The following is a 23,785-nucleotide window of genomic DNA, read 5'->3' as shown; positions in this document are numbered from 1 at the left end:
CAGAGAGGGAATTGTAACTTCAACCTTCAGAGTAAGAGCCAGAGGTGCTGCCAGCTGAGCTAGCCAGGCCGGCTAAATGTATTAACGCCTTTCACTGCAAGAGCAAAGACCGGGTACTTCGGTGCTTCTCAGCAGCTGGGAAAAAGCCTCTTGGGGGAAATATCTCCTACCCCACTGCCAAAAGGAGCCCCTTGAGTGGGAACGGTCAGAGGCCCCACCTGCTTTCCAACCACCTTGTGATGCTGGCCGGCCGCAGAACGAATGCTGGTCTGTGGGTAGCCTTCAGTGGGTGTTCGGCATGGCAGGGAGCAGGGAGCAGGTTGGCCGTGTGTCTCTGTGGCTGTCTGCTGGCCACGTATAGGCATGGTTCTCCCATCCTCTGGCCCTGCCCTCAGGTTGCTCTGTGGCTTTTAAGCTTCCCTTGGAGCTGTCAGCACCAGCCGCCTCTGCTCCAGGTGCCCAGAGGAGGAGAGGTGCTGGGCTCCAGCCTGGGACTCTGCCTCCCTCCTGCCTAGCCCTGACTATGAAACCTGGCCCTGACACTCCTTTCTTCAAGCGCCATGTGGGCAAGAGGAAAAGTGGTAGAAAGCACAAGGGCCAAACTTGTGGGCATCAGAAATCCCAAACACCCAGTTAAACCATAGCCACTTCTAGACCCCATTCCAACCAAAGACCTGGCTCCAGTGGGGATGAGTCACTCAGCACAAGGTAAACAACTCATTCTTATACAGCTGGAGACAGGAAAGCACTTGGATCTCCATGGATTTACCACAAGGTCCCACTGAGATGTGAACTCAGATTTCAGCATGCCAACCATTACACCATGGGACCAGCTTGTGCTAGTTTCTCTGAACATTGGTGACCCTATCATAGAATACCAGGGTTGGAAGGGACCTCAGGAGGTATCTAGTCCAACCCTCTGCTCAAAGCAGAGCCAATCCACAGACAGATTTTTGTCCCAGATCCCTAAATGGCCCTCTCAAGGACTGAGCTCACACACCTGGGTTTAGCAGGCCAATACTCAAACCACTGAGCTCTCCTCCCTCACAGGCCAGCTTGTGTAAGGGACTGTTGGCCCTTTACTAAAACCGAGTGGGGTTTTTTTTGGTTGGCTAGTTCCCAGTCCCAATAGAAGGGGGAAGGGTCAATGGGAAATCAGGACCCTGAGACTGACAGGCCCCTGGGGCAATGGCCACCAACTGGTAGGGAAGAAGTGAGAATTTGTTAATGAGTAAAATTCCTGGTGAAAATTGGCAAAGCTGTGGAGAGTTTGAAAAGTTCCAGAGAATTTACACATGAAGATACAAACAGAGAGACAAATAGAGAGAAAGAGAACATCACAGACTGCACAGGCCCACACAGACATAAACAACCAAACCCACACAGCACACAGAGCCATATACACATAAGGGAAAGCCACACAAAGCATAGAACAAATCCACACCAAAAAATACAGCAAAAGCCCACAACAGGAAAGCACAAAACCACATACAAGAAGAATACATAGCAAAAAACAATCTTAATTCAAAATTCATACACACACACACACACACACACACACACACACACAAAACTATATGGCATCCACAAAAATCACACAGGACCCACATGCACATCAACATGACAGATGCTTTGAGCCCACCTGGTGCTGGAAAGTCCCATGGGTGAGATTAACGGGACTCTTGGGAAGGGAGGGGAAGGGAAGAGAGGGGAAGTCTTTTCTATCCCTGCCTAGCTCCATTGGTCTCCTGTGGCCCTTTCGGCTCTCTGCTCCCCTGCTGGGGAGATGCAGAGACAAGCTCCCATCTGGGAGAGTCACCGAGAGGCTGTGTCCCATGGCATGTGTGAGGGAGGGGGAGGGGCTCAAGGGGAGAAGGTTGTGTGTGACAATGTGTGGGGGAGGGGGAGGGCGTGTTCCTTAGGATATAAATAATGGAAAACACAGGGGCAGTGACAGTGAAGCCCCGTGTCTGAGTGTTATGACCCTGTGTGGTGCTGCCGTTCACCTTCCCCTCCTATGGGCTCAGCTTTCATTGAATCCAGCATTTTTTCACCTGTCCTCACCACAGAGGTGTCCCACATGCCTCAGCTACCGAGTGTCCCTCTTAGAGACGCCAAGGACTGGAACTGATTTCAGCTGCTGGACAGCTCTGCTAGGTCTTTATTCATTTGCACAGGAAAATGCTGAGTGTTTAAATTCATTTCAACCCCGCCTTCAGCGAACTCCTGAACATAGTGGAGATGGGTCTGGAAATCAATTTTCATTTGAAAAAGCTTTTTAAGAGAATCACTTGGATTGGAACTAGGAACCTATTACCCTGCAGGAGGTATCTAGTCCAACCCTGCAGGGAAACATTCACCCACTGAGCTATGCTCTCAACAAAGAGTGTCCTGTATATCCCAGAGCAGGATCAGTTTTTAACCTGGGGGTTAGTAAACTTTCTCTCTGTACAAACACCACAGTTTACAAACTCCCCATCCCCGCTCTGTGTCACTAGAGCACAACTCTCCTTGGAGCACACACAGCTCCCCAGCTCCCTGCCCGTCAGTCTCTCCAGCATTGCTCCAATCCCTTAAAGCAGGGTCTCAACCACAATTTACCTTAGGGCCGGTGCCAGTCCTCCAGTCATCCCAGTAGGCCAATAATGTCACTCATACTGCCCAGAACCCGCCCCCCAAAACTCCACCCCCCACCTGCGTAAGGCTCTGGGAGGGAGTTTGGGTGGGGGGAGGAGGTCTAGGGTGCAGGTCCTGGGCTGGGGATTGGGGTGCAGGAGGGGTGCTGGCTCTGGGGGGTTGTTTGGGTGCATAGGGGGTGAGTGGCTGGTCGCTGGGCGGGATTTTGGGTGGGGGTGGGGTTCTGGGGTGCAGGCTCTGGGAGGGAGTTTGGGTGGGGGGTGGAGGTCTAGGGTGCAGGCCCTGGGCGGGGGATTGGGGTGCAGGAGGGGTGTAGGCTCTGGGGGGCCTTTGGGTGCATAAGGGGCGAGCGGCTGGTCTCTGGGAGGGAGTTGGGGTGGGGGAGGGCTTCTGGGGTGCAGGCTCTGGGATGGAGTTTGCAGCGCTGTAACATGGACGAGGCGAGTGAGGCACTTGCCTCGGGCGCGCAAAGTGGAGGGGCGCAGCTCTACCACGATCAGAGGCGCTTCGGCGGCAGCTCTACTGCTGCTGCTTCTTCGGCAGCAGTTTGGCAGTGGGTCCTTCTCCGAGAGGACTCAGGGACCCGCTCCTGAATTGCCACCGAAGGATGAATGAAGCAGTGGTGGCAATTCAGTGGCAGGTCCTTCCCTCCGACAGGGACTCAGGGACCCCCCGCCAAAGAGCCTGGAGCCGGCCCTTGCATCGGGCACAAAAATTCCTTGTACGGCTCTGGGAGTTTGGGTGCTGGGTACAAACTCTGGGCTGGGCCAGGGGGTAGGGGGAACAGGAGGAGGGGTGGGGGTGCAGGCTCTGGGAGGGAGATTAGGGTGGGCGGGAGGGTGTGTGTGGAGGGAGAGGGTGCAGGCTGTGGGAGGGAGTTGGGGGCAGGTGTGTGTGGACCGGGGAGGGAGTTTGCGGGGAGGAGGGGGTATGTGGGGAGGGGATGGTGGTGCAGGCTCTCGGAGGGAGTCAGGGGTGCGGCACTTACCTGGGGCTCCAAGGCGGGGTGGGCTGGGGGGGCCTCCATGTTCTGCTGCCCCCAGGCATCACCCCTGCAGTGTCCCATTGGCTGCAGGGGCTCGGGGTGGGGGCAGCGCGCAGAGGCAGCGACCCACCCCGCCCTGCCATGGGGAGGGGCCGGCAGCCACTGGAGCGAGCAGGCAGATGCTGCTAAGCTCCGCTGCACTGACGGGGCCCTTGGGCGGGAGCACCTGGGGGCAGCCGGTGGGGCAAGGGAGTGACCTGGTCCCAAAACTGCTGGAGCCCCACGGGCGAGACCTGGGAACCAGGACTGCCAGCCAGACAAACACCTTTAAGAGGAGGCGTCCCTCTGCCTGTCAAAAACTGATCTTCCTCCTTCAGTTCAGTGACAGCCTGAATCGTTCCTTATCCCGCCAGAGCCAGAGGACTGAAACAGCAACATCAAACCCCTGTGTAGCTCGCAGGAATGGACACAAACACTCCCTGGTATCTGAGGAGATGTTCAGCTTTGCCCTTGGTCAACTACAAGGCTAAAGGGAAAGGAGGTGGTGCCAGGTATAAAGAGTGAAACACGACACATCATAGTTATGCCCATGGTGGCTGCAAAATCTTTTGATGTACTTCTTCTTATCAGCAGTGTATTGTTTTCTCTGGAGCCTAGGCCTTGACCAAGAAATTTGTACTTTGCTAAAATAATCGACTGCCCCTGGTGAAGACAATGGACTTGACACCCACTGGGGTGTCCCTACACAGGTACAAGTACTAACAACAGTGGCTGCCTTTTAGCCATAGATTTTAAACAGGGCAATAAATTGAAACAAAGCCTTGTTAAATCATTTCTCAGCCCGAGTCCTTCACCCACATTCCCTAGAGCATTGGGCCACCGTGTGCACGTTTCATTTCTGACCTCAGTTTCACACAGAGACAAAATTTCCTTTGCACAGATCCATAAACAGCAAAACCTCCCTGTGTCTCTGGTCTGAGCCAGGGCATTCGATGCCAGTGAACCTTTTTCTCCTGCAATGACGACGGTCAGACAGAGGGGTCATGGCACCAGGGAGATATTGGCTCGGCTCTTTCTTTCTGCTGCTGTTGTTAGTCCATCAAAAATCAAGGGTGGAATGCAAGGCTGAGTTCACGCACCGGCCCTCTGAAAAATTTCAGTGCCCCAGAGAAATCCTGCTCCCTGCTATTGGAACGATGTGCTGGAGATTTGACTAGGAAAGGGACTGTCTGAATTGTCAGAGTGGGGAATGAACAACAATCTACAGCAATGTCGTTCACACAAACACACTCTAATCCTGCTCCAACTGGAAGGGAAATGGGCAGGAATTCTCGCTGTTCAGCCCAGGACACACTTACACTGATGCGCAGCCGTTAGTGTGCTGGGGAAGCTGGTCTGGGCAAACAATTTGAAGTGACAATTTAGTGAGAACAAAATCATCATGCAGTGAAACAACTGCATGTCAAGTAGTTGTAGCTGAGTGGTTAAGGTGATGGACTAGAACTCTATTGGGGTATCCCTGTGCAGGTTCGAATCCTGCCAACTACACAAGCACTGTGCTGCTGTTGTTATTATTGTAGTCTTAGTGCCTGAGCATCCACAGTGCGAACTGGAGATAAATCTAATTTTACTCTGTCTACACTTAAAATGCTGTTGTGGCACTGCTATAGCACTTTGGAGTAGACAGTGACTGGAGGGATTTTCCCATCCCTGTAATAGCTGCATGGACAGAACAATTCTTCCTTTTCTTTAGCACTATCTAACCCAGGCTTAGGTCACCTTAACTATTTGGGTTTGTCGGGGGGTCACACCCTGGGAGACATCGCTTTGCCAGTTCAGTGCCCAGCGTACACCAGTCCTTAGATCCCTCTGGGTATTTCAACGCAGGCACTGACCTGTGAGAGGAAAACATCAGCTCATAAACACAGAGACTGAATTTCCCACATTTAATCTCGCTGCACTTTCCAGAAAGTCACAAAATTCAATTCATTCTTGCTAGGACAGAGAAAAAATAAGTGATACTAAGTTTTTGGCTTGATTAAATAGAATTAAGTGTTTAATTAATATAGTAAAAATCTGTACTGATTCCTCTAACTAACACCATAGCGTGAAATAGGAACAGAGACAAAACTTGTCAGTGACGACTAATTTCACAAATGATCTTCCCATTATTAATTTCCACATTGCCCCTATTGGAGGTCTGGGCATCTCCAGTGTCATTGCTCTGCGTTCACCTTCCCCTAGAATTGTTCTCGGACATTCGACTTCCTCTGCGGCCTGGGGCTCAGGTCACTTGCTGGAAGATTCCCTGCACCTTGAGGTCTTTAAGCCACAATTTGAGGACTTCAGTAACTCAGACATAGGTCAGGGGTTTGTTACAGGAGTGGGTGAGTGAGATTCTGTGGCCTGCGTTGTGAAGAAGGTCAGACTAGATGATCATAATGGTCCCTTCTGACCTTAAGTCTATGAATCTATGAATCTAGTCCCAAATTTGGAAAACTGTGCAGTTCAGCATGAGAATAGTGACCCCGTCTCCTTCCTGCACCTGCTCTACATTGCTCCACAGCAGCTTCTCCACCTGCAGTCACCCCAGCATGGCAGTGCAACCCCCAGGATTCAGCAGGGGCCCCTGGCAAGGACAGTGGGTGCAGCTAACAGCCCAGTGTGCCTGGCAGTGAGGCAGCTGTAAAAAAGCCACCCGCCCCCCACAGAAGTACAGAGACTGAATTCCCCAACTTTAACATCATGACCCCCTGTAGAAAGCCACACTTGTCAGTTGTATTTTCACAGGGAGGTGCAAAAATCAGATGACACCAATTTTTAAGTTGAGTAAATAAAGTTGAGGAGATAGTTATTAACCTCACAAAAATATACTAAAGATCCCTCAACATAACACCTGAAGGTGAAATATGAACAGAGACAAACCTTGTCAGCAAAGGCTCATTTCCCAAACGATCCTCAAAATGTTACTAATTCCCACCCCTCCCCCACAGGAGCTCTGTGCAGTGTAACTGTTCTGCAGGCAACGTCCCGTTAAATGCTGTTGTGGGACATTCCCAGGCCTGGAAATGTACCAACGACAGAATTTGAAGAGCAAACCTGGCTCCCCGCACCAGGCGGGATTTGAGTGTTTTGTCCCTGTCACTTAGTCTTTGTCAATAATACAGATGCCAGGGGCAGGACTCCAGGCTCTGCTTGAGGGATCCTGGCACAGGGGCTGGGGGGGAGAAAGGATGGTAGATTCTGACCTGGAGAGGAGGTAATAAGTGAAGGGGGCATTTTTTATTAGCCCCCTCCTGAGGGTCCCCAGGGCTTGAATTCTACATTACACAGGCCAAATGAGGGGGTGACACCACTTGGCTAATGAAAACCAGTGCTCCAGGTGAGGTTTGAACTCACAACCTCAGCATAGCTCCTCTCAGCACTGCCCTATAAGTACTGTGCGCTAACCAATTGCGCCACTGGAACACCTGTTAATTATGCTTCTCTGAGACCCCTAGGCTGATACAGGCGAGGAGTGACCCCCCAAAACATTCTCAGTGGGGCTGAGAGCAGGTAGCAACAAGTGTTGGTACTTGGTGGGGTGGATTCTTCTGAAGGCTTCCAGGCCCCATTTGACCCTTTTGTTCTTCCCTGTGTAATAACAGAGCTGGTTAAGACTCAATGGAGAGTCTTGCTGCAGACCCCTGTGACTCTTGGCTGGTTTGCACTCTGCACTTATTGCTTCCCACCAGCAGCTTCCTCTCGTGGGTCTCTCTCTCCTCCTCCAGTGACTGTGGTCCTGCACTACCGGATCCGTGGGTCCTGCCCTGAGTCCCTGCATCCCCCTGCTTTGTCTCCGTTCCCTGCAGGCTGCAAAAATGTCAGGGGAGGCCGCCCCTCCCTTCACTTGATGCTCCCGCTCATATCAGCCAACTGCAGCCTCATCTCCTGGAACTCGGGCAGCTGTCGCTTGATCCGGTCGTACAGTCACACGCTGACTGGCTCCCCTGCCTGGATGCTCTTGTGGAAATCCCACAGGTGACACTGCAGGACTTGGCTCTGTTGGTTTCTTTAATGTTGTGGTGTTTCCCCAGCCCCCGGAACAAAGCCGCCAACTCCTCCCTCACCGACTCCCACCAATCCCCCTGGTAACCACAGAACCCTCTGATGCTTTCCCGTTCTGCCAACACTGCCAGGCCTCGCCCCCCTGCTCCTTTATCTTGCAAGCTCTGGATGTTCAGCTTCCAATATCCTCTGCCCTGGGTCAGGGAATTGCCCACATTGAGCACACGGTGAGAGCTGCGTGATCCGAACTGTCCATTGGCTCCACCCTGCACTGGGCTGTCGACGTGCTCTCCTTCACGTAAATACAGTCAGTGCCATTCCTGGCCTGTCCCCGCAGAAAGGTGTATCCCCTCTGCGGCCGGTGTGAGCTCGGGTCAGAGGAATAGGAGACTACCGCCCACCCTCCACAGGTTCACTGTGGAGAAACACGTTCTCTAAGCCAACCTCACTACAGACCTGCACCAGGTAGTGCTCATCGTAGAAGGGTTTCCTCTGACGGTTGGGAAAACAGGACCAGCAGTCCTCAGGCCGCTGCAACAATTGAAATCCCCCCCGACACCAAACACCGTGCAGTCTAGAGGAAGGGAGCCAGTTCCTTCATAGAACTTTCCTTTCATGCCTTAATTGGGGACCATACACACTAATATAGCAGTAACCAGTGCCATGGAGCACAAAGCCACCAGTAATGCCCTCCTTGGTTGGAGCTCCAGTCCCTTCTGTACTCGCACCGCGACTGTGAAGAACAAGACTCCAACCCCATCATTCTTCCCTGGCCTGGAGGACCAGAGAGATGGGCCCTTCCTCCAATCACCCTCTGCCCATCAAGCTACCCTAGAGTTGTTAATGTGCATTTCCTGAACACCCACCATGTCCAAGCCCAGCTACTCCAAGGCAATGAACATCAAGTGCCTCCTCCTGGGCCCCCAACTCCCTTCCACAGGGCCACTTTTACACATGCCCCTTCCCTGGTACTGCCCTCCCTCAGCTACACAGAAGAGTTTTCATCCTCTATACCTGCCTGTCACTGCCCAGCACCCCCTCTGGCACTCTCTTCCTGCCATATTGGGTCCACCAATAACTCACTTAGGAGAGACTGCTCCTGTCCCTCATTGTTAAATGTCAGGCCAGCCAGTTAGGGGCAGAAGCTCACAATATCTTTTCCTATTGCAGAGCCCAAGCTTGGGTGAAAGGACCACTGTGCTCCCAGAAAACAAGCCACCACTGTGCAAAGAGAGATGACAGGGCCTGCCAAAGCCTGGGATTGAACCAGGGACCTTTAGAACTTCAGTCTAACGCTCGCCCAACTGAGCTACTTTGGCAGCTGCACAGGAATATTTTGGCCTGTTGCTTCTCTGCCTGAGATATTTTTGCAGCAGTTGCACACACGTCATTGTGAGCGGCCCATGAAGACAAGACTCGCTATTGCCTGCCTTGCTCAGCTTGACTTGCTGCCTCACCCCGTTCCTGCCCTAGTGCCCGGGTTGACCTGGTGGTGGAAGGGGACTGGGGGCCAGTGGCGCGGGGAGGAGGTTGACCTGGACCCTGAGCTAGACTAGACCCTGGCGGTGAGAGTCTGGCCACCAGTTGCGCCCCCCCCCCGCCACCCTGTTGTCCTGGCTTCCCCCACTGGGCGTCATTTCGGGAGGGAAGTGGGGCTTCTGCCTCCCCTCCCCGATTTTCACACCGCAGAGAAGTGTGAACAGGAAAACGAACGGCTGCTCCACACCCCCTCCGGAGGAACCCGGAGCCCTTAGCTGCTTCCCCTGCTCCCCCCCAGCTATGCTACTGAGTGGAAGTGTCCTGTGCCCGTAACACAGAGGTCGATTAATCAAAACCCTCTTCTGCCAGCACCAGGCCTCCTGCTTCTTACACTTCTTACAGGCCTGCAAGCGAGGGGGCGGCTGGCAGAGCACCAAGAGTCTAACCTGTGAGGCAGGAAGCGGCTGACGCCCGCAGCCTGCTGGGGAGCTCCCAGAAGTTGTTAAGAGACAGAGACTCCTCAATGCCCTTAGTAACAAGGGTTTGGGGGTCACCGAGGCCAGTAAGGGGGTCACTATGTCGGCCTTATAACCCTGGGGTCAGGTCACTGTGCAGCTTTGATCTAGAGCTCGGATCCCAACAACCGACCAGCAGCCCACAGCCTCCCCCTGGGTCTGGCCCACCTGGTTACTCCTTACAGGCCGACCTTACCCCCCTTCCAGCCCCGGATTGGCCCCCTAATCATCCTACTGCCACTCAGAGCCACAGCCGTGGAGGTGCTGAAGGAGGGAGGGGTGACGCTAGGGTGGGGTTCTTCTCTAAAGATGGCTGGCAGAAAGGTGGTGCTCAGCTCTGTCAGCAACCTGCCCAGTTACCTCGCTGCCAGGGGATGCAGACGTTTCTGTAAGGCCATTAAATGGGTATTTGGCTTCCGAGTGAATGTGAGGAATGTGCAATCATGAGAGGGAATTTCCATCCTTCTTTTTACTGCTTTTCAGGGCCCCAGTGGCCTAATGGATAAGGCATTGGCTTCCTAAGCCAGAGATTGTGGGTTCAAGTCCCATCTGGGGTGGAAAAACTCCTTCCTTCTTTCCTGTATATTGCAACAAAGCCTTGGTGGTATGTTCCCCAAGGAAGCTGGGAGACGTTTGAACCCAAAGTACTGGATCTTGGGAGCAATCCCCCAGAAACAGCATCTTCCACTTGACCAATGCTTTCTAGACCCATCAGTAGCAAACACTTAATACTAGTGTTTGTCTGAGAATAGAAGGAAGGGGAGTGTTTACTCGGACACCTCAGTGAGTGAAACAGACATAAAGAACAAGGCTGTCCTGAAAGAGAATGGATCTGTCTGGAGACAAAGCAGAACCTGAGAATGAGCAACAGTGTGAAAAGAAGAACTTCAAATGTGTGTTTGGTGTTAGATAGGTTGGTCTGACAAATTTCAAGAAAATACCAATGCTTGTAGACTGATGCAGACACTGGCTGCTTCTTATCTTTTACTGAGAATTCATTGAGAAATATTTTCCTTAACTGTGTTATGGAATATTAGGTGGGCTATGAAGGCACCATTCCTCCTGCTTTCGCCCTTCGAGATAACACGGCTACATGGCATGCGGCCAGTGTTCACCTTCCAGTCAACTGCTAGAGAAGACAACACAGACAGGGATGGCAGCAGGGCAGCCTGGAGCTCCGCGGAGATGTTGGGACCAGGTCTCATGAATGGGGAGGTGGCCACCCCAGCATGCACAAGGCTGAGCCAGTAAGTGCGGCGTGTGCTCCATGGTGCCCCTACTCCCTGCATGTGGTGGTGGAGGGCAGTTACTGAGTTCGGTCGGTTTAGGAAATTTAGGGCTTGGCTACACTTGCAGATGTAGAGCGCTGGGAGTTAAACCACAGCAGGGAAACCGCTGCCGTGTGTTCACACTGACAGCTGCAAGCGCACTGGAGTGGCCACATTAGCAGCTCTGGCAATGCCACAGAGAGCAGTGCAGTGTGTTAGCTATCCCAGTGTGCAAGTGGCTGCAACGTGCTTTTCAAATGGGGGACGGGGGTGGAGTGTGACAGGGAGTGTGTTGTGTGTACGTGGGGGGAGTGACAGTGTGTTTGGGGGGCTGAGAGTGTGTCAGCATGCTGTTTTGTGTGTTCAGACAGCAGCAGACCCCCACCTCCCCTCATACACACTCACAACAGCAGCAGCATTCCACACTAATGGTTGCTTTGTCCCAGAGCAGATAAGCAGCCGGCTGTCAGAAACGGAGCTTTGAAAGGGGATATCCGCATGCCTGCAGCCGATTTCAAAACAATGACCAGAGTGGGCACTTGACTTCAGGGGATTATGGGACATTTCCTGAGGCCAAACACAGTGCAGTGATGCAACACATCATCCACACTGATGCCCGGGTATTTCAGCAGGGCTCAGCAAGCTTTATGCTTCTCATGGAGGTGGATTACCAGGAGCGCTCCACCTACAGAGCCCAGGTGCTCCATGTGCCTTGCGAGTGTGGACACCTCAGGAGTTAGGGCACCCGGGGCTGCTTTAATGGGCTCTAACTTGCAAGTGTAGCCAAGCCCTTAGACTTTGTCACTTGTGTGACTTACTTGTGCTATTGTAATAAATACAATAGACGTGCAATGGTCAGAAATCGCACCAGCAGAGAAGTATATTAAAGGGAAACCCTAAGGAAATTAAGAGTTTAAATTATCCTCCACATGTCCTGTGTCCCACTGAAATGAATCCAACCCACAGGGCACGTGGGCAGAAGTATCGGTGTCAGGATGCTACATTGTTAGCACAGTAAATGAAGCTGCAAAATAAATGATGTTTAAATGACCTCACTCTATTTTTTACAATCCGGTGTTAAGAGGTAATAGATACAGATGGACACCAGGCAGGGTCGTTTGGAGGATGAAGCCTTTATGCTTCCATCCCCCACCACTGTCAAGTTTTAGCCAATTAGGACAAGTCAGCAAATAAGAACAACCTCAGGTGTCAGTAACTGCTGCAGGTAGCAAAGTCCTACAGGGAGCAGTTTCTGGCACTACACCTGCGCAGCTCTGCTCCCCGGCTCTTCTCAGGCTCCTGCTCTCTCCTTAGCTCTGCCCCACTCTGACCCAGGCAGTTCCAGCTCCCACAGAGGATGGGACCCCCTGGCCTGGTGACTTCCTCATTACACTGCCTGGCCTGTCAGTGCGGCTAACTTGGAGCTTTGGCCTCTCCCCATTGCCCAGGGGACTGTCAGTCTCAGGGGCCTGATTTCCCATTGGCCCTTTCCCCTTCTACTGGGACTGGGAACTAGCCAACCAAAACCCCCACTAAGCTTTAGTAAGGGGCCAACAGTCCCTTACATGAGCCGGCCCCATGAGGGTCACTGATGGCCAGAGAAGGCAGCATGAGCTGGTGCCATGGTGTAATGGGCAGCACTCAGGACTCTGAATCCTGCAATTTGAGTTCAAATCTCAGTGGGACCTTGTGGTAAAGTCCTGGAGCTCCCACTGCTCCACTTCCCTGTCTCCAGCTCTGCAAGAGCAATTTTTTCCCCTCCTGCTGGATGGGTCAGGGCTCTAGAACTGACACCTGAGGGTTGGGATTCTCACGGCTTCACCTGGTGCCCACAAGTCTGGCACTTGCCACTGTGCTTGAAGGAAGCAGGGCTGGGCAGGTGGGAGTCCGGCACCTCTCCTCCTCTGGGCACCTAGAGCAGAGGCGGCTGGTGCTGACAGCTCCAAGGGAAGGCTTAAAAGCAGCAGAGACCAGGGCAAGAGGAGGAGAGGACCATGCCTATGTGTGGCCAGCAGACAGCCACAGGGCCAGGCTGCTCCCCGCTGTGCTGAACCCCACTGAAGGCCACCCACAGGCCAGCATGCAGGGCGGCTGCTGATGCTCTGTGGCCAACATCAGAAGAGGGTAGGAAAGCAGGGCCAGCCCCCCTGGTGGGGCCTCTGACCGTTCCCACTCATGGTGCTCACTTTGGAAGTGGAGCCGCCCATTTTCTTTGGCAAGTCAGGAAGGGCAAAGGCGAGACTGGAAGCACCTGGGACTCAGGTCCCAGCCTTTGTGACACCCACCCCCCAACTCCTTCCCGGGGCTCTAGCTGAAGCCAGAGCATTGGCCTGAGTGGCCAAGAAGAGGTTCCAGCCCTGAAGGGAGCAGGACTTGCAGCACAAAGTGAGCACAACCACGAGGGGACTCAAATCCTGAATCATCGGATCCACAGGGAGATGCCTTATCCTTTACGCCACATGATGAGGGGGTCTAACCTCTTCTTTGGAAAAGCCGGACACTGTGTTTCTCAGGTCATCTGCTGAGGGGGCCGAGACACTCTGGGCACAAGAAGTTAAGTTCCCAGCGACAAGTGAGACTTAATTGTATGGGGCCAGGTGCAGGGCTTTGGCAGGGAGGCTCGGGCATGGGGGATTGAGGTGCAGCGGATGGACCGGCTGTCTAGGCACAGAGATTTAGTCTCCCTGAGGAGGAGGAGGAATCCTGCTGACAGGCAGTGGCTGTGCAGAAAAAGAGGAGGGGTTCCTGGGACTTTTTTTGCCTCTCTTTTGCCTGCCTGCTCACTCTTGCCTGCACACTGGGATAATCACTCTTGTGGTGAACAGTGAAGCTATTTTTCAACAAGCCCAGGTAGCTCAGTTGGTAGAGCATCAGGCTCTTTATCTGAGGGTCCAGGGTTCAAGCCCCTGTCTGGGTGCTCAGCTTTTAAGTTGCCTAGTGTGCCAGGAGCCAAGTTCTGTTCCCAGCCACACAGGGATTCCCAGAAGCTGTGGCCATTTCCTGGAAAGGTTCCTTTCCTTAGCAATCAGGAGAGAGGCCGCAGGAGCAGGTGTAGAAAGCGCAGTCTCTGGCCCCCAGGAAGCGCTGTGGGGCCAGGTGCTGAGAAAGCCCAGAGGGGGAGCAGCAGAGATGAGGGGAAGAGAGACAGAGAAGCAATGAGGACAGAGCACAAGTGTACAGGGGGCATCTGGTCTGGCTATTGTGGCAAACTTCCCTGGTTTATACATGACCCTGGTGGAATTGGCCAGTGGAAGGATCTGAGTCCCCACCCCCTTACCCAGAGGCTGCCTGACCTCGAGGACTGTTAGGATACAGAGATTCAGGCCTGTCTGCAAAGGCCTGTACTTTAAGAATTTAGGTGTATTTTTATCACTTAGCTAGTTATAAAGGTATAAAAGAAAGAATAAAAAATCATTGTCTGTCTGTGTAATGGCCTTCTCTCACTGTGACAGTCTGAGGCCTGGTTCCTCGGCTAAGCAGCAAAGGGAAGTGTATGGTCACATCCTCACATTCCCAACTAGTCACACTGAAATAAGGTGCTACTGGGCTATTAGGAATACAGTCCTGCCCTGATATTCCTATCACCTCCAGAGAAAGGGAAACTTAGTTTGGTAGCATCCTGCCTGGCAAGAACTCACTTATCAATAGACACAGCTGGAAAACCCTTATGTCTGTATAGATGTAGTTGTGAAATCCTCCCTTCTGTATTGTTTTGTATGTTTATTTACATGGTCTCTGTCTGGGTCTGTGATTGTTTCTGTCTGCTGTATAATTAATTTTGTTGGGTGTAAACCAATGAAGGTGGTGGAATATAATTGGTTAAATAACCATGTTACAGTATATTAAGATTGGTTAGTTAAATTTCAGTAAAATGATTGGTTAAGGAATAGCTAAGCAGAACTCAGGTTTTACTATATAGTCTGCAGTCAATCAGGAAGGTGGGGAGGGGAAATGGGACCAGGGACTGGGGATGGGGAATTGGGATCCTGTTTTGCTACAGGGGAAATGGGAACAGGGATGGGAACAGAAACAGGGACACAGACAAGGCTCTGTGTTGTCAGAGCTGGGAAGGGGACACTAAGGAAGGAAACTGGAATCATTGCTTGCTGGACGTTCACCCCAATAAACATCAAATTGTTTGCGCCTTTGGACTTCGGATATTGTTGCTCTCTGTTCATGCGAGAAGGACCAGGGAAGTAAGAGGGTGAAGGAATAAGCCCCCTAACACTGTCATTTGTTGCTCTAGGCTCCATATGTACGTGCACATTCACATCCCACTCCTGACACAATCACTGTCTTCTATCTGACGAAATAGCCTAATTTCAACCTCTCCTGTAACATTACACCACCAACTATTTAGCATTTGTATGAGAGAAGTTGGAAGGAATTCAAACATCTTCAAACGGCAAAACTTTTCCCCAGAACTGGTCAGTGAATTCTATGGTGAGAAACTTTCTGTGCATTTCAGTTTCTTGTATTGTTTGATGGGGCCTGAGGTGCTGGAAGGGAAATGTCCATGGAAAACTTGGACATCACTGTTGTCCGGAAAAAGGCAGGTGTTAGACACAATCGCTTCTCGTATTCCCATGGAATCCGAGTCTAGCTGAAGAATTACTGTCTATCCTAGAGAGAATCATTCCATTGTAAATACAAATGAAATGAGATCTTCAGGTCGAGTCAGCACCTTTTAAAAATATTTACTGAGCAAAAAGCCATTCTTTGCCTTGTTGATAAGGACAAGAAGCCCTCTTTGCCTTTCCATTTCAAATGCGAAATGAATGGAGATTTTCATTGAAAAACTTCTGGGTTTTAGGGGGAATTGAACCCAGGCCATGGCTGTTAAAACACCAGAGCCTACTGCTTAAAGGACCAGGGAGGACTGTTTTTTTCTGACAGCCAGTGTTGTTTTTCTCAGCCTCCTACGTCACCAATGTCAGACTCTGAGTGCAGTTAAGCTCTGGAATAGGCTCCCAAAGGCGTCTGTGGTGTTTCTGTCCTCAGAGGTTTTTAAGAACAGGTTGAACAAACCTCTGTCGAGGATACTCTGCATATACTTGGTCCCATAGACAACCTGCTCTGGCTCTATCTGCTACCTTCATCGTGTTTGGATGTAAAGGTGGGAAATGATGGAGAAATTGGCTCCTCTTTCAAGTTTAAATGTTGTAACTTCTACATCTAGACCGGGGTGGCCAACCTGAACCAACGTATATGCCAAACATGCACCTTTGTATGCAACTGCTAAGTCAGTTGTGAACCTTGCTACCATTATCATTATCCCTTTGAAATGATGATGGTGATGGACACTTGGCTGAGTATCCCAGAGTGCCCTGGACGTCTACAGGCTGCATTAGCCAATCCAACCATTCGGCACTTGCAGATGGGCACCTCTGTATTGTGCCTGAGTCTTGTACAGCTATGAAAGGCTGGTAGATGCCGATATTTTCCCGTCTTTTTAACCAGCACTAATACCCAGCCAGGCCAGGGCTGGGAAGAGAGAGAGCACAGCAAGTTTCCCCTATTGTGGCTGTCTCGCTTTTTCTTGACTAGCTTTCACCTCTGCACCAACTTGTGTTTTTCATATGTGAGCCTGGCTAGCTCAGTTGGCAGAGCATCAAACTTTTAATCTGAGGGTCCAGGGTTCAAGTCCCTGGCCAGGTGAAAAACTTCTCACTGCGATTATAAAAATCTGTCTTTCTGGAGTCTTGTTCAGTGTTACTCTTTCTCTCCAGGATTTTGCCTTTCCTAAGAAGGGCCTTTCTGTGGGGGGGATTGAAGGAACAACTCCTTGACATCCCCTCTGTCCTTGCAGGCTGGAGGAATAAAGTCCTCTGGGCATATAGCATGTTCCTCCCCTGCACACACAAACACACAGAATATTCATAAGGAATTAGAATTAGAATCCACCACTTTCCTTGGGAGCTTGTTCCTGTCCTGTTGTGAATCGTCCTGGCTGTTGAATATTTGTGCCTTAGTTGTAATATGAATTTGTCTCTTTTCACCTTCCAGCCATTGGGTCTTGTTATGCCTTTCTCTGCTCGATTAAAGAGCCCTTTCATACCCAGTCTTTTCTCTCCATTAAGGCCCTTCAACACTTCAGTGAAATCATCTTTCAATCTTCTTTTGATAAGCTAAACAGGTTGAGCTCGTTCAATAGCAAAGAGCCACCAAATGTTCTGAGGGCTGGAGAAAAATGTCTTCTAGGGAAAGTGGTGGATTCTCCATCTCTTGATGTCATTTAATGAAGACTAGATGCCTTTCTGGAATGTGTTTGCCCAAAAGTAGCTATTGGGTCATACAGGAGGCCTGTGATATGCAGGGGGTCAGATTAGATGCTCTAATGGTCTTTTCTGGCCATAAAGTCGACTAATTTCTGAAAAACTGAGTGTTGCATTGGGAGCAGCATCTGATGTTTTACTGTCTAGCTGGCTTGCTTCCTAGAACGAACGCTCCTTGAGTGGGGTTATCCACAGGGAGTAGCTCAAACCTCCAAAGTGCCTGGCCAGGAGCAGGACATTAGCACAGCAAGGGAGGGGTGTGGCAGTGACATCACAAAGGCCTTTTGCAGGACCTCAGACTATTGGTCAAAGGTGGTGGGGAGGTGGTGACCTCACAGAGAGATGCTGACATCAGCCAGGCAGGACAGGGGCGAGGGGCCAGGGAAACCTCAGAGACCCCTGTGGCTTTGCTTCAGCAAGTCTCCTTCTCCAGGTCTCTCTTTGAGGACTGAGGGAGTATTTGGGTTCATGTACATGAGCGCCAGGAGGAACCTCTTCGAGTTTTCTCCTTCCCTTTTAGTGATTTTACTAGAAAACAGCCGTCCCTGTTTAGAAGGTAAGAGCCTCCTCGAGGGAAGGGGTGTCATGGGCATGTCACAGTTCAGATAACCCCCCCGCAATGTAAGGAAGTTCCCACCACCCTGCTCTGTGTTCGCAGGGTGGAAGAGAGCAGCATCCACGGCAGTGATTTGCTCCTGGCTGCCGGAGCAGAGCAGCAGGCTCAGCTGTCAGTACTTCCCAGAGCGATGAAAGGAGGGCCCAGCCTCTGTAGCAGGAATGCAGGGCAGGCAAGTTCACAGCGGGCATTGTGGGATACTGGGGAAGGCCAGTTATGGTGATATAATGAACAGGAGCGTTTACTCTGTTACTTAAAGTTTGCTGCAAAAAGCTCTAGCTCTCTCATTGAAGTCGTTTTATTTTTTCAGCAAAACAGGGCACTTTTGTCGCCAGACGTGGCATTGCAGGGTGTACACTAGCCACAAGCTACCGACCGAGAGAGCGTTGTGTGTTTTTCACACACCTGAGCAATATAATTCTGCTGAAACAACTTTGTAGTGCAGACCTGGCCAAAGATTCACTCACACACAGCTTGCAAGGAAAACGTCACCTGCTCCTCTGCTTTGCAGAATCCAAACACAAGCAAAGCTTATCAGGCCCTGGTGGTGATGGCAGGGAGTCAGGTGTGGGCAGACAGTGTGTTTTAGTCTCTCACAGGCATGATGGCTTAGCTGGCTAAAGCATCTGTTTTGTAAACAGGAGAGCCTGGGTTCAACTCCCAGTGGTGCCTTGTTGACTGGTTGTTGGGGCACCTGCTTTTGGCTACTGTCAGAAGACAAGGTTCAGAGCTAGGTGGGCCTTTGGTCTAGCCCAGTGTGGTTTTTCTCATGGTTTAAATTACATTCACAGGCACTGATAATAGAGTTACTGAACGTTTGGGAGTTAAGAGCTGATAGCTCAGTGGTCCAGTCCCCACACAGATGATCCCTCCCTCTGAGACAGGGGCTGGTCTGAGCTCTCACCCAAATGCTCATTGTGGCTGCCAGAATCTCTGAGCAGCTTGTTTAGTTGATGCCAAAGGTTGGATCCTGCTTTGTGCACCGTGTGTGAGAATGAAAATCCTAAACTGCCCTTTGAAATAACGAATGCAGCAGGACGTGTTATTGTCCCTGCCCCAAAGCAGACAGACCAATGGAGAAATGCCGTCGAGTCCAAGGTGATATTCCACTGCCATTTTACCTTTTTTGCTTGCTAAACTCCTTCTTATCTGCCTGGCCCAGGCTGTCCTCTGCCTCAGCTGCTGCTCCCGGCCTGCTCTATAGTCAAACAAAAAATAACCCCAACTATACATACAACATGATGGGGGCTAATTTAGCTACAACGAGTCAAAGATCTTAGAGTTATCGTGGATAGTTCTCTGAAGAGGTCCACGCAGTGTGCAGAGGCGGTCAAAAAAGCAAACAGGATGTTAGGAATCATTAAAAAGGGGATAGAGAATAAGACTTATATAATAAGACTTATATAAATCCATGGTACGCCCACATCTTGAATACTGTGTACAGATGTGGTCTCCTCACCTCAAAAAAGATATTCTAGCACTAGAAAAGGTTCAGAAAAGAGCAACTAAAATGATTAGGGGTTTAGAGAGGGTCCCATATGAGGAAAGATTAAAGAGGCTAGGACTCTTCAGTTTGGAAAAGAGAAGACTAAGGGGGGACATGATAGAGGTATATAAAATCATGAGTGATGTTGAGAAAGTGGATAAGGAAAAGTTATTTACTTATTCCCATAATACAAGAACTAGGGGTCACCAAATGAAATTAATAGGCAGCAGGTTTAAAACAAAAGGAAGTTCTTCTTCACGCAGCGCACAGTCAACTTGTGGAACTCCTTACCTGAGGAGGTTGTGAAGGCTAGGACTATAACAATGTTTAAAAGGGGACTGGATAAATTCATGGTGGCTAAGTCCATAAATGGCTATTAGCCAGGATGGGTAAGGAATGGTGTCCCTAGCCTCTGTTCGTCAGAGGATGGAGATGGATGGCAGGAGAGAGATCACTTGATCATTGCCTGTTAGGTTCACTCCCTCAGGGGACCTGGCATTGGCCACTGTCGGTAGACAGATACTGGGCTAGATGGACCTTTGGTCTGACCCGGTACGGCCTTTCTTATGTTCTTATGTTCTTAACATGCCGGGCCCCAAGGGAACAGAGGCTGGGACAGGGCAGCAGCCTGGGCTGGGCTGGGAAGATGCTGGGAGTTCTCGTTCCCTGAGAACTGGCCCGGCTCCCTTCTCAACAGCAAACAAATCAATTCCACATCCTCTCCCAGAAAAACCAGCCTGGAGCCAAGGGCAGCAGGGGACGATTCCCTCCAGTTCCCACCGAGGCAGGAGAGAACCCAGGGTGTTTCTAGCAGAGCTTATGGAACTGAGGTGGGGAAACCAGCCTCTAACAACAGGCAGTTCCAGTTTAAGCTCAGTGTTTTTAACAATTTCTACAACATTAAATAACCCTTCAATCATAGTGTCACCATCCATAACATTGCTTCAGCCTTATAGGTTCCTAACTGCACAACTAAACATCTCTTCAAACACAAGGGAGTGGAGATCAGTCAATGTTCAGAGTCATCCCACATAAAAGAACCATGTTGTGGTACATACTGGCCCCATCATGTGGCCATCGCCTTTCCCTCCTCTCTGTTAAAAGTTTTAGTATTTTGCACAGAAACTTTCTTCCCTCAGGAGAGACCTGGGACCAGGGCTGCCAGCCAGCCAAACACTGTTAAGAGAAGGCGTCATCTGTCAAAAAATGATCTCTCTCCTTCAGTTCAGTGACAGCCTGAAATGTTACTTATCCCGGCAGAGCCGGAGGATTGAAAGCAGCTACATCAAACCCCTGTGTAGCTAGCAGGAATGAACAAAAACACTCCCTGGTATCTGAAGAGATGTTTAGTTTTATCCTTTGTTAACTAGAAGACTAAAGGGAAAGGCAGTGGTGGTGCCAGATATTAAGAGTGAAACATGAAACAATGATCATAGTTATGCCCATAGTGACTGCAAAATCTTTCTATATTCTTCTTATTATCATCAGTGTATTATTTTCTCTGGCATCTAGACATTGACTAGACCTTGACCAAGAAATTTGGATCTTGATAAAATAATAGACTATCCCTGGTTAAGGCAATGGACTTGAGACCCACTCGGGTGTCTCCACGCAGGTTCAAGTACTAACAACAGTGGCTGCCTTTTAGCCATAGCTTTTAATCAGGGCAATACATTGATACAAATTCCTGTTAAATAATTTCTCAGCCAGAGTCCTTCACCCACATTCCTTAAGGCACTGGGCCACCATGTGGACGTTTCTTTTCCCTCCTCAATTTCACACAGAGACACAATTTCCTTTGCACAGATCCATGAACAGCAAAAACCTCCCTGTGTCTCTTGTCTGAGCCAGGGCATTCAATTGTATTGAAACCTTCTCTCCTGCAATGGCAATGGTCAGACAGAGGGGACGTGGCCACCTTCACCTCTGACAGTGAGATATTGGCTCCGCTCTTTCTTTCTGCTGCTGTTGTTAGTCCATGAAACATCAGGGATGGAATGCAAGGCTGAGTTCATGCACCAAACCCCTGAAACATTTCAGTGCCCCTGAGAAATCCTGACCCTGGCTATTGGAAGGATCTGGTGGAGATTCGAATAGGAAAGGGACTGTGTGAATTGTCAGTGTGGGGAATGAACAACAATTTATAGCAATGTCGTTCACACAAACACACTCTAATCATGCTCCAGCTGGAAGGGAAATGGGCAGGAACTCTTGCTGTTCAGCCATGGACACACTTACACTAATGCACAGCTGTGAGTGTGCTGGGGGAGCTGGTCTGAGCAATTTGAAGTGACAATTCAGTGAGAAGAGAATCATGGTGTAGTGCAGCAGTTGGACATCAAGTAGTTGTGGCCGAGTGGTTAAGGCGATGGACTAGAAATCCATTGGGGTCTCCCCACGCAGGTTAAAATCCTGCCAACTACGGAAACATTAGTGCATTGTAATTAGTGTTGTCTTAGTGCCTGAGCATCTATGGAGCCAGATCTGATGTCACTCTGAGGCTGTCTACACTTAAAATACTGCTGTAGCACTGGGGACTAGACAGCTGCTACAGTGACTGGAGGGGTTTTCCATCCCTGTAATAGCTATGTTGACAGAACAATCTTTCCTTTCATTTAGCACTATCTAACCATGGCTTAGGTCAGCTTAATTATACTGGATCCGGGGTTTTTCACACCCTGAAAGACGTACTTGTTAGAGGGTTTATTCCATCACCCTCTGTCAAGGTTCCTTCCCCACTCTGAACTTTAGGGTACAGATGTGGGGCCCTGCATGAACACTTCTAAGCTTAACTACTAGCTTAGATCTGGTCTTGCTGCCACCACTCTCAAACTAGCTCCCTTTTCTGGATAGTCTTGAGAGACTTCCTCACCACGTCCCTGGTGAACAGCGATCCAACCCCTTGGATCTTAACTAGGGCCGGCTCTGGCTTTTTTGCCGCCCCAAGCAAAAAAAAAAAAAAGGAGGTGGGGCCACTGGAGCAGCAAAGCAGGAGGGAAAAAAACGGCACGGCTGGAGCGGCAAGCGGGGAGGAGGAGAACACGGCGCGGCTGGAGCAGCAAAGGTGGGGAGGACACGGCGCGGCTGGAGCGGCAAAGTGGGGAGGACACGGCGCGGCTGAAGCGGTAAAGTGGGGAGGACACGGCGCGGCTGAAGCGGCAAAGTGGGGAGGACACGGCGCGGCTGAAGCGGCAAAGTGGGGAGGACACGGCGCGGCTGGAGCGGCAAAGCTGGGGAACAACACAAAAACGGCAGGGCTGGAGCGGGAGGTGCGGGGAAACAACAGCGCGGCCGGCAAAGCAGGGAAAAACAAAACAAAAAACCCCACAGGGCGGCCGGAGCCAGGGGACTCCTGTGCTGCAGAGTGTGCACCTGGTCCAGCGGCGGGGAAGGGGAGGGAGCGGGGGGAGAGAGAAGGGGGGTGGCCAGCGCTTCAGCGGAGCACTCACCACGCGGCCCCGACCGCCACGCTGCCTGGTGGGAGGGCTCCGCTCTGCTCCGGTCCGCGAGGAGGGAAGGACGCGGGCTGCCCTGCCGAGTTTGCTGCAGGGGGCTCGCCTCCTCCACACTGCCACCCCCTACAGGGCGGCCGGAGCAGCAAAAAAAAAAAAAAAAAAAGGAAAGCGTCCGTGCTGCCTAGGTTTGGGCGGAAGCCGCCCCGTAGAATCTGCCGCCCCAAGCACCAGCTTGCTCAGCTGGTGCCTGGAGCCGGCCCTGATCTTAACACAAGGAGAATTTAACCATCCCCCCTCCTTTCCCCCACTAATTCCTGGTGAGTCCAGATCCAATCCCCTTGGATCTTAAAACAAGGAAAAATCAATCAGGTTCTTAAATAGAAGACTTTTAATTAAAGAAAGAAAAGGTAAAAACCATCTCTGTAAAATCAGGATGGAAAATAACTTTACAGGGTAATCAGATTCATAGAGCCCAGGTGAACCCCCTCTGGCCTTAGGTTCAAAGTTACAGCAAACAGAGATAAAATCCTCTCAGCAAAAAGGAACATTTACAAGTTGAGAAAACAAAGATAAACCTAACCCGCCTTGCCTGGCTGTTACTTACAAGTTTGAAACATGAGAGACTGGTTCAGAAAGATTTGGAGAGCCTGGATTGATGTCTGGTCCCTCTTAGTCCCAAGAGTGAACAACCCCAAAACAAAGAGCAGAAACACAATCCTTCCCCCCACCAAGATTTGAAAGTATCTTGTCCCCTTATTGGTCCTTTGGGTCAGGTGCCAGCCAGGTTTCCTGAGCTTCTTAACTCTTTACAGGTAAAAGGATTTTGGTGTCTCTGGCCATGAGGGATTTTATAGTATTGTACACAGGAGGCGGTTCCCTTCCCTTTATAGTTATGACACCCTCCCATTCCCTGGTCCTTCTCTTGTGACCAGAGAGCAGCAATACCCAAAGTTCAAAGGTGCAAACAATTCAATGTTTATTGGGGTAAACTTCCAGCAAGCAATGATTCCAATTTCCTGCCT

The 23,785-nt window shown here is 50.8% G+C and overlaps 6 non-coding genes and 1 pseudogene across 6 annotated transcripts; 4 read left to right on the top strand and 3 right to left on the bottom strand.

Moving 5' to 3' along the window:
• Positions 1–23,785, bottom strand: part of LOC120375375 — a 58,097-nt pseudogene that overhangs the window by 22,594 nt on the left and 11,718 nt on the right.
• TRNAI-UAU lies at positions 6,997–7,090 on the bottom strand. Its single transcript has 2 exons — positions 7,053–7,090; positions 6,997–7,032 (listed from the first exon to the last, which is right to left on the bottom strand). It is a non-coding gene; the product is annotated as a tRNA-Ile (tRNA).
• TRNAF-GAA lies at positions 8,916–8,988 on the bottom strand. The gene has a single exon. It is a non-coding gene; the product is annotated as a tRNA-Phe (tRNA).
• On the top strand, positions 10,148–10,220 carry TRNAR-CCU. Its single transcript has one exon. It is a non-coding gene; the product is annotated as a tRNA-Arg (tRNA).
• Positions 13,776–13,848, top strand: TRNAK-CUU. Its single transcript has one exon. It is a non-coding gene; the product is annotated as a tRNA-Lys (tRNA).
• Positions 16,517–16,589, top strand: TRNAK-UUU. The gene has a single exon. It is a non-coding gene; the product is annotated as a tRNA-Lys (tRNA).
• On the top strand, positions 21,651–21,732 carry TRNAS-AGA. The gene has a single exon. It is a non-coding gene; the product is annotated as a tRNA-Ser (tRNA).

Source organism: Mauremys reevesii, linkage group 12 (assembly GCF_016161935.1).
Source record: "Mauremys reevesii isolate NIE-2019 linkage group 12, ASM1616193v1, whole genome shotgun sequence".
Classification (NCBI taxonomy): Eukaryota; Metazoa; Chordata; order Testudines; family Geoemydidae; genus Mauremys; species Mauremys reevesii.
The sequence above is the reverse complement of the archived record's forward strand: the minus strand, read 5'-3'. Positions and strand labels throughout refer to the sequence as shown.